This window comes from Camarhynchus parvulus, chromosome 2, assembly GCF_901933205.1.
Source record: "Camarhynchus parvulus chromosome 2, STF_HiC, whole genome shotgun sequence".
NCBI lineage: Eukaryota > Metazoa > Chordata > Aves > Passeriformes > Thraupidae > Camarhynchus > Camarhynchus parvulus.
The window spans coordinates 5,360,372-5,370,521 of NC_044572.1; positions in this window are offsets into that span (position 1 = coordinate 5,360,372).

Here is a 10,150-nt window from a genome sequence, read left to right on the forward strand (position 1 = left end):
AAGAAGTGACTTGTTATCACTCCATTCCTGGCAACAGATCCTTCTCACTTGCCTTGAGCTCTGGAACCTTTCATCTCACGGGGTGAAAGGATTTGATTCACTAAGCCAGGGAAAATGTATTCCTATTTTTGCTGGTTGCTTTTGAAAGCTGAATCAGGTGCAGAATTAGAGACCCTGTGAGAGAATTAGGGCTGGAGGAGGAGCAGGACCTCCCCGTTTCAGTACAGCAAGTTTTTGAGGGGCTTTTTAGTTGGACATCAACGATTACAGAAGTAAAAAATATGTACATCTAAATAAAGAACATTTTGCTGTGCTTTTCATCCAGTGCTGCCAGTGCCATGCAGGATAAAAGATCTGTGCCATCCACTCTCACACAAATCCCAGCCTGCAGGGAGCTACCCTGGGCAAACACAAGGAAATCACTAAAGATGGGAACAGATTCCAGCTACAATCTGGGTTACAAACTGAGCCTTAGAGCCATCACACAAACTGCACAGAGGTGTTGCTCTGAAAATCCCAAATCCACAAACATTCCCTCACACGCCTTAGCAGAGTCCTTTGAAGTAGTTATAGTCAGATTCCAACATTTATTTTTTTTTCAACATTCCAAAGAATAAAAAAAAATATTTTTTAGTTTTATTAAGGTTGCTACTTCTCAGAAAATTTAATATTTCCAGGGCTGAAAAGTTACCTAAAATTTATAAGCATTAAAGTACATTTTGTCGCTACCTTACAATAACTCAGATTATACAAGATCTGGAAAAACTTAAATATTGACTTAAATAATGCAGACTTCATTTTGTTTTGTGTCTGAAGTGAATCACATAGAGCAATACTGCTTTTCTCTTGGGAAAAGAGTAAGGTTTTTAAAAGAAATAATGGCAGAGCCGCAGAGCCACAGAGCCAAGAGGAATTCAGATGCTGCTGACATCTCCAGCTTCTAGAAGTAGAAAGCTCTTCCAAAACTGTCAAATCTATTAATTCTCCATATCACACTACAGAAATGCCTGTGAAATCCTGGATTTTACCCAGAAGGGGAAAATTTTGTAGGTGAAATTAAGAAAATAGAGTTTTCATCTTTTCATAAGCTGTTTTTTTTAAACTTGGAGCGGAAATCTGACTAAAATCACAATCTTTAAGCTTATTTAATGTTATATATTTATAATTTCTAGACAATATTCTGGTAAAGGATTTTTGCCTGTTCATATTTCTGTTTCTTAAATGTGAGATCTCTCCTCATCTAGAGTACAAAAACTTGTGAAAATAGAAGGAAATCAACAAATAAAAAGCCCTACACATTAATAGGCATTACACAATATTCCAAATTTTTTTACTTTAAATTCTTTCAGAATAAATAATAAATGAACTAATATTACCATCCCAAAAATTGTGTAGGACATTTCCCTTTTTAGGAAGAATTCCAAACCCATCCTTAGAGGCCACACTGTAATGGATGCATGGAGCAGTGTCATCACTTTGGTGACAAGGACCTGCAAAACACAAACATTTCTTCTCTTTTTAGATGTGGGCATTGAGTGAATATCTTTTCTCTCCCACAGAGACAGTTTTTAGGGGATACAGATCTCTCATTTTCATAATTTTATTTCTTTACTCCTCTTCTATGACTTTCTCTGGAAAAAAATTAGTGACACCAACCTATCTCATGGAGCAATTTCCTGCTTGGTGCTTTTATGTAAAAACAGTTTGCTGGTGTGTAGACTGGAGAAACAGTTATTGCATCTTGACAATCAATCACCCAAATTAAAAATAAGCCAACTTCATTATTGTCTGAGAAAATAAGAAGTAATTAAAAATTAAGTATTTAGATAACAATTGTAATAAGTATCAAGAGCCTCTTACTTTCTCTCTGCTGAGTTCTATCACAAAAGACAGAAACAGAGCAGATCGATTTTTTTTCCAAAACAATTTCAATCTAGTTTTATAATTAAATCAAAGATAGATTTCCCCATTAGCACAACTATTGCAGTATCTGAGTAATTATGAATAATCAGCCGAGGGTATTTTTTACTGATTTTCCTTGTGCATCATTAATTATCTGAAGTGACAGGCCTAACATAATTTCTATCATGAATAAACAAGTAGAGGAAACACAGAGGAAGTCAAGTACAAATAACAAGGAGATGGCCTCTCTTTGAAAATCAGAGCAATCCTGCAAAATGTTAATGGCTGTTCTATTTAAATGAAGCTGCAAGACATTAAAGCTTGTGATATGTTGCATATCATTAATTCTCAGTAAAAGTGTAGATGGAATTCATACTTAATTCAATGCAATTTTCTGCCAGTTAATGGCCCTGAGAATCAAACATTCACAAATGTAAATGGGAGTTTTTCCATACCAATACTTTATGGGCTTTAAGAACTGGCTTTTACTGTGAGTAGAAAACTATACCTGAGCAATTTTCCCTTTTCTTGAGTGTGACCTGATTTTTATATTTGTAATATGATGCTCTCTTCTGATGATTTACTGTATTACATGTGCAGATTAAAATATTTTTCAATTTGATACATTTTGTTTAATGGAAAAACAAGTACAAATATTGCTAACGTGGCTGGATTTCCTTTTAAAGTTCGTGTTCCTTTTTGGTTGTTATTCCATTTCAATGCCAGAAATACCATTAAAGAATGCCTCTATGGTAATTCCATGATTTTGAAAAATTAATCAATATTTCCTTTTTTATATTTTTGACTCTGTCTCACCAAAAGAACAATTTCTCTCACCTTGTATAGTGAGATCCTGATTGAGATTTTTAAAAGTACTTTCTTTACTATCTGTTGGAGTAAAGATTGATGCATCTTTATAGCTTTTAGCAGCTTGTACATAGTCCTGGTGCTGATGGTGCTGGACATTAATCAGTGCTGCCAAATTCTGCTGGGAAGAAATTGGTCCTGGCTACTTTGAAGGGTCAGGGCTCTGTGTCCTTTGCTGTGTCTCAAAAACCTGCAGCAATGATGAAAAGTGCAAAAAAATAAAGTAACAACCACAACAATTCCTGAAAGTTTTTCAGAGCAGTTTCATTTGTGTCTGTGTGAAGGGGAGGGCACATTGATATCTCCTTTTCCTGGTCCAAACCAGAGCACTCAATTCAACAACTGGCTGGAAATTTCACCTGCACTCCCAAAGCTCTGAGGTGACTTATCCCAAAATCCCAGTTATCCCAGTGTGCTGATGGCTGCATCGCTGACTGCTGTCCATCCTAAATGCTGGAACGTTTCCAAGGGCTCTGTTTGCACAGGAAATATCTTTGCCTACCAACCCAAGCAGCTCTGATAGCACCAGGACAGTGGCAGAGTAAAGGAGACAAAAGAATAAGCTGGGGAGTCTCTGCATGGCTTTGCCCTAGGAAAAATCAGATGTTAAACTCATATCATGCTCTACACAACTGTAATAAATAGAGCTGCACTGCATTTGGAAGCACCACAACTTCCTTTACCACCACCATCTTATTTCTGTGAAATGGAAGTTCTCTTTTGTAAATACAAGAGGGAGCTTGAAACACACCAGTACAACAAAATCCACAAAACTGGACATGGCTGAGCCCTTGCCTCTGCCTGGAAGCTCTTAAATGTAGAATTATCTTTCTTTATGCTTCTCCAAGGTTAAAAGATTCAATGCTTTACAAGTTCTGAAGAGGTGATACTGTTAACGAGGTGATATTGTTAACAAGGTGATGATAATTTAAATTCTTTATGTATGATGCATATATGAAAATGTTGTCTAATCACTGCTAGAATTCCCATTTATGAGCATTCTGTGCATGCCCTCCAAGAGGTATAAATAAATCTGACTGAGGATTGTGACAGATTTATTAATATTTACCAGTGAAGTGGATAATTCCATCAGATACATAATTGTTCAGGACTAAATTCGCTTGTTCACAAGGTAAAGCTCCTGCAAATCATCTGCACAAGTGGAAGATGAAATGAATCTCCTTAAGAAAATGCAGTTCAAACAGGTTTGATCTAGGAGGTGCTCTTCCTTTTAATTTTGAACAATGACTTTCTGTAAACATTATTGTCCTCTGTAATGTTGAGTTCTTACTCCTAGTTATTTTTACCATAGCATTGTTTAGGGTCAAGTTATTTCATAATCCTAAAATTTATCATAGGTGTATTACTGCATAAATATTTTGCATTGATAATGAAGAACTAATATTCTATTAATATTTTTCATAATTCTTAACTAATGAAACTTGTTCACAGAATTTCCTCTGTATTGCAAACTTACTTAAGTTTACTGATTTTAGACAATCAATATTTGAAAACAATAATCCTTTGAGATTTTGAATGTTATTCCTTTATAATTTCTGATGAGTTCTACAGTAAAACTGTTTGAAAGAAGCCAAAATCTTTCCACTACACAATCCTTCTGCCATACTGAAAAATTACTTGTACAACGGGCTTGAGAAATCTTTAATAACAGCTACAGCCAAGAATTGCTTGTTTTTCTTCACTGACTGAAAAAAGAATCCTACAACGAGCTCACTGCAGCTTTTTATACTGCATCTACAGATCTAAATGTAGAGCAGCCAGCACACATTTCACATTTACAGAGGAACCTTTAGAAAAGACTGATATTGCAGGCAAGCTGTAAGTGCTAAGCACACAAAGAGCTTTGAAAAATAAGCATTTAAAGTGTGCAGTTCTCTGCAGGATCTGCCAGCTCTGTGTGACATTGTTTTAGTTCCATTGCCATGAATGATAAATGACATTTCTTTCAAAATTCAATACCTGCAAAAGCAAAGGCCTGATGTAGATATCATTGTGTGGAAATGACACAACACTGAAGTATTTGTAGTGGCTTAAAGCCCTGTAACAACCACAATATATTTCTGATTTCCTGCCAGTTGTTATGGCTTTAACCTTGCATTACAAATTACCTGGTTTTTATCATGGACTGATTTTATTATAAAAGGAAAATCTTCCATGGGCAAACTGTTTTGGAGAATGCCTAAAATATTAATCTTAGCTATTTGTTACCAATAATACAATCCCATTTTCACTGTCTAATGCACAATTAACAGAATAAAATGTTAAAAAGTTAAATTTCAAAAAATGTTTGCTAAGAAATTTGGCAAAAATTTTCAGCAACCTGTTAAGGATTTACCAGTTTTTATGACATGAATGTGCCACCTTTGTTCAGTGTCACGTGGGACCTAAAAGTCTCCTTTGACTGTTTTCAGAAACTCTTTTAGATGCTAAAACTTGAGCTTTTAAATGCAGACTGCTTCCTGTACAAGACAACCAATGAGGAAAGAATAATAACACACAAAAAAAGAGACAAAACAAAAACAAAACAACAAAACAACAAACAAACAAACAAACAAAAAAAAAGCAACAAAAAACCCAAACAAAAATCCACAGGGAGAAGAGGCTGAAAATCTTAAAGTCCTTCTACCTTTTTATCACTAGGTCAGCATTTGCCTCTTGGTGGATCACTCAGTAAAACCTGTTCAGAAAGCTCTTTAATTCCAGCTTGCTTCTGGCATATAATTAAATCAAAGTAATTCCAAAGTTGCAGCCAAATGTAAGTAGACATGGTGAAACAGTGTTGCCCCCAACCATTATTTTATTTTCCCCCTGTGGAAACAAATAAACTTTCTTCGCTGTCTAAAAAAGTTTTGGAATAATATAAAAATATTTACTTAAAAAATTAATTATCCCAGATTCCCAGATTTTATAGTAAACAAGAAATGTAATCTAGATAATTATAAACTAAAGTATAGTATACATTAGATTTTGCATATTTATACTTATTCATATTTGGCTAAAAGTCTAATGATCTCATTTTACTTTTTAAATAGTGAGGCCTTCTGCCTTGCTATGGGTGAAATATCATTGATACACTCCCTCTCAAGATCCAGGAGACATTTTCAGCCTTCTGTCAAGTCCTTAATCGTTTTTATCCATTAGCTATAAAAACATTCTTGCATAATATAATCAATTAGTCCCCACATTCTTCCTGTTTCTTTGATTTTCCAGCTCTAAACCATCCTCAAAATCTAAAAACTGAAATATTCAGATTCTAAAGACTGAACCAAAAATGTGCTCAACGTGTACAATTTTGAAAAGTGATGTAACAGCAACAAGACTCAAACAAAAGAAAATCCTCCTAATGCTTGAAACACACATGCAAGGCTTCTCAGATTGTGGTGCTGAAAGCAAAATTGTTCATCATTTACTGGATTGTAAATGATGTAAGTAAAGCAGTAAGTTTTCTCCTTTAGAAAGTATATTTTAAAAAAAAAATTTTTGTAAAAAAATCACACTGAATATACAACACATATATATTCACATACACATTATATGTTTATAATTCTCCACTGACAGATCTTTGTTTTCCTAAAATTTATTACCTCTAATGGAATAAATAACTTTTTTCTCTAGTGTCTGAAACACTCTTGTGCTGATGCTCCAGAAACACCCAGGCAACCATTTAAAATAAATCTTTAGTGCAGCACAGAATCATCCTCGAGGGAGCCACATGAAAATAAAACTTGATTTCTCCCTGTGAGAAGACACAATGTGTCACTACAAATCCTGCTATGCAATGCTGCTCTTTAATAATTTATTGGAGTCTCTTTGCCCTGGCTAAGCTGACAAAATTTAATATGGAAGTGCTGCTCAAGTGTTGAATAAACATGAGCTAAAGTATTTTTCCAAACAAACAAAACTGCTTCAAAAGAGTGGCACAGGGCAGATTAGGTTTTTTCCAGTAATTTGTTGAGAGCAGCACTATTTTTGGTGCTAGTTTCTTTAGTAAATTAGATAAAATACTACTTAAGACATGCTAACATTTACCAAATTACACCTTGATTTCTTTGGTTCTACAGCTCCTCATTGAACCTGCAGAGGTGGATGAAACACTGGGCTAATGGATCTTCAAATTTCAGACTGCTGGAACTTGTGACAAGCAAAATGTAAAAGCAGAAGTTAAAAAAAAAAAGGACCACCTTATCCACATTTTTATACCTTTTGTATAAAAGTGTGTATCTCAGTGTGTATCTTCTTTCCAGGCTTTTAGATTAGGAGGAAAAGCAGTGTTTGGGTTTTTTGATAACACTTTGAATGATCTTACTGTGATCATTCACTCTCATCATCTATTTATCTTTTAGCCACTCATTGTTATAAATATAACTCAAAGCATTGCTGCTTAGTTTCCTTAAAAAAGCTTTGATGAAGCTTTGATGAGAGAGTTTTTGAAATCGAAGCCAGCAGATTGCTCCTTTCTTTGTATTTCCAGATGTGTGAGACAGGGTATTCCTTTATCAGAGCCATGTGGGTTCTCCCTGTGGCATTCACATTCTCTGAAAAAATCCCTTCGCCCAGGGTTTTTCTCCTGGGAAGCTGAGAGGTCTCAGAGAAAAGGAAAACAATTCTTCTCTCATTTGCTTCTCCTGTGTTGTGCTCACATGTGGAATGTGTTTGGAGATTGTTTACCCACAGGGGATTGTTTCATTGGATTCTGGTGTGAGTTGTTTTGACCCTTTGGCCAATCAGGGCCAAGCTGTGTCAAGGACTCTGGAGAAAGTCAATGAGTTTTCATTATTATCTTTTTCGCATTGTGTAAGTATCCTTTCTGTATTCCTTAGTATGGTATTCTTTAATATAATATAGTATTAAAAAGTAATAAATTAGCCTTCTGAGAACATGGAATCAGATGCATCATTCCTGCCTTTGTCAGGGCATTCCCTGCAAATACAATATCTTGCCAAGAATATAATATGCAGCTACCAACTAAAAATATTACTCATTGGAATTTATCTTACTTTATTAAGGCTTGCAGACCTCCCCTTCAGATCTCTGCTAGAATTCCTTGTGTCTTAGATTGGAAATGGGTGTGTGTATTCTGTTTCTATCCGATGGAGCAGTTATCTCTGTTCATTGGGCAGTTTTCTTTATCTCTCCCACAGCCAACCCTCCCTCCAGGAGATCTCTGCTGTCCATGGCCACTGAGTGTCCCTGCAGGGCTGATCCAATTCCAGCAGCCCATGGGGAGATGCTGCGCCCAGGGGAGGAGCCAAGCATTCCTACCTGGATCCAATCTGAGCCTGGAGCAGCACAGCAGCCTTTGCCCACTGCATTGCCAGAGGAGCAGCTTTCTGCTGCCCTGCATTGCCAGAGGGAGCCCAGGCCCATCTGCAGCAGCCCTGGAGCTGCAGAGGAAAACTCCCCCCTTGTGCAGGATCCCTGCTCCAGCAGCAGCACAGCTGGCACTGCAGGAGGGCTGAGCCCCCATGGGATGGGGCTGTGCCACCCCCTGACACACAGGGGGCAGGGCAGGGTCTGACTCTGGCAGTGGTGTTTTATATCACTGCATTGTTTATTTTAATTTTCTTGTTAAAGAACTGTTATCCCTGCTCCCATATATTTACCTGAGAGCCCCTTAATTTCAAAATTATAATAATTCAGAGGGAGGGGGTTTACATTTTCCATTTCAGGGGAGGCTCCTTCCTTCCTTAGCAGGCACCTGTCTTTTCAAACCAAGACACCTTGTTAAACATTTTGATGTTTAGAACTTCCCAGTCCCTAGCAGCCCAAGTGCTTGAAGCAAGCAGTACAAAACCTCTGCCTGTGGTGTGCCAGCTTATTCCCCTTCTCCTCCAGAAAGATGGGGTAAGTGCCACCTATTCCTGCAGATTTACTGGTTATTTTCTCTCTTCATGGGCTCTTTCACCTCCATCTTAACACAAGACAATGCAAAGAAAGTTTTGAGGGTGGGAATCTCCTCACTGGCTTCTGTGATAAACACAAATGCAAAGAAATTTTAATATTTTTTTCTGTTGTGGTCTTTTATTTCCTAAGTACTAATTTAGTACTGGAATCAGACTCCTTCCTCTGGCATCTACTTTTGGTAAGTCTGAAGAAATGTTTCTCATTTCTGTTGTTTGTAAAAATAGAATTACACGGCTGACACTGCAGCTCCTCATTGGCTCACCTGTTACAAAGACACAAAAAGCAGTTTAATACAAAACACAGCTATGAGATAAGGTTCCCAAATATACACACCATAAAAACCCCACAGATAAATGTTAGGCATATTTTTTTTTCTGAATACTTTTATTTCCTATCTGCTCAATGAATGTGATGCACAGGTCTGCAGTCACAGCTTAGAGATGACTCCAGGGAAAAGTTACTTAAAAAGCTCCTGAGAATATCCTGTGCTTTCTTTGGATAAATATGAACCAAAGTGTGTGGATTTTCAAGCATAAATAGCTCCTGAAGTGAAGGGAATGTAAAAGGCACAGAATGGAAAAAACAGCTTTTTTTTTTTCCTGTTTTTATGCATCACACTTGAACCACAGAGATTATGTGGATGGATCCTTTGAAAAATGAGATCTTGAAGGTGACAGCAGCATTACCCAGGAGTTTTAATGAAATCAGTACTTTTATACTGAAATGAAAATGTTAATGCAAGAAATATAACTAACATTTTAACGAGATTAATATAATAACACTTCCAGTTAACTTTGCTACTTTGAAAATTTTCAGAACTTTTCTATTCATGAGTTAAAGGCAGAATCAGAAGGATCCATCCTAAGTAGAACACAGTGGGGTAGACATGAAATGTCAGGGGTGTGCAAATACTACCTAAAAAACCTCTTAAATAGAAATACCTATCTACTTAAAAATACCACAAACTACCATTTGTAAAACAGCAACATTGGACTATTGATTTAATAGTATTAATTAATACTAAAAGTTGTCTCAGCTGGTAGAAACACTGTTTTTGAGCACAATTCTCTGCCAATGGAGACGAACAGAAACACAATATTGGCAAAAAATTAGCAATAATATCTTTTTGGATTATACTAACGGGGGGATGATTTTTAAAGGCTTTTAGAATGAGAACAGTAGTGGGCAAATTTGGGGATTTTTTCACAGTTTTAAGCTGTGCCGGGGAGGTTTAGGTTGGACATCAGGAGTGTGAAAAATGCCAATCACTTGGTTTTTTACAATTTTAAAAGTTTAATAGTAATAAAATGGTTATAAAAATAGTAATACAGTTAGAGTAATAATAATTTGGACAATTTGAATTAGGACAATATGAGACAATAGAGACAGAGAGTTATGGACATCCAGGTACCTTTTAATGGGCAGCACAAGCCCAAAAAAGGACCCATGTTAACAA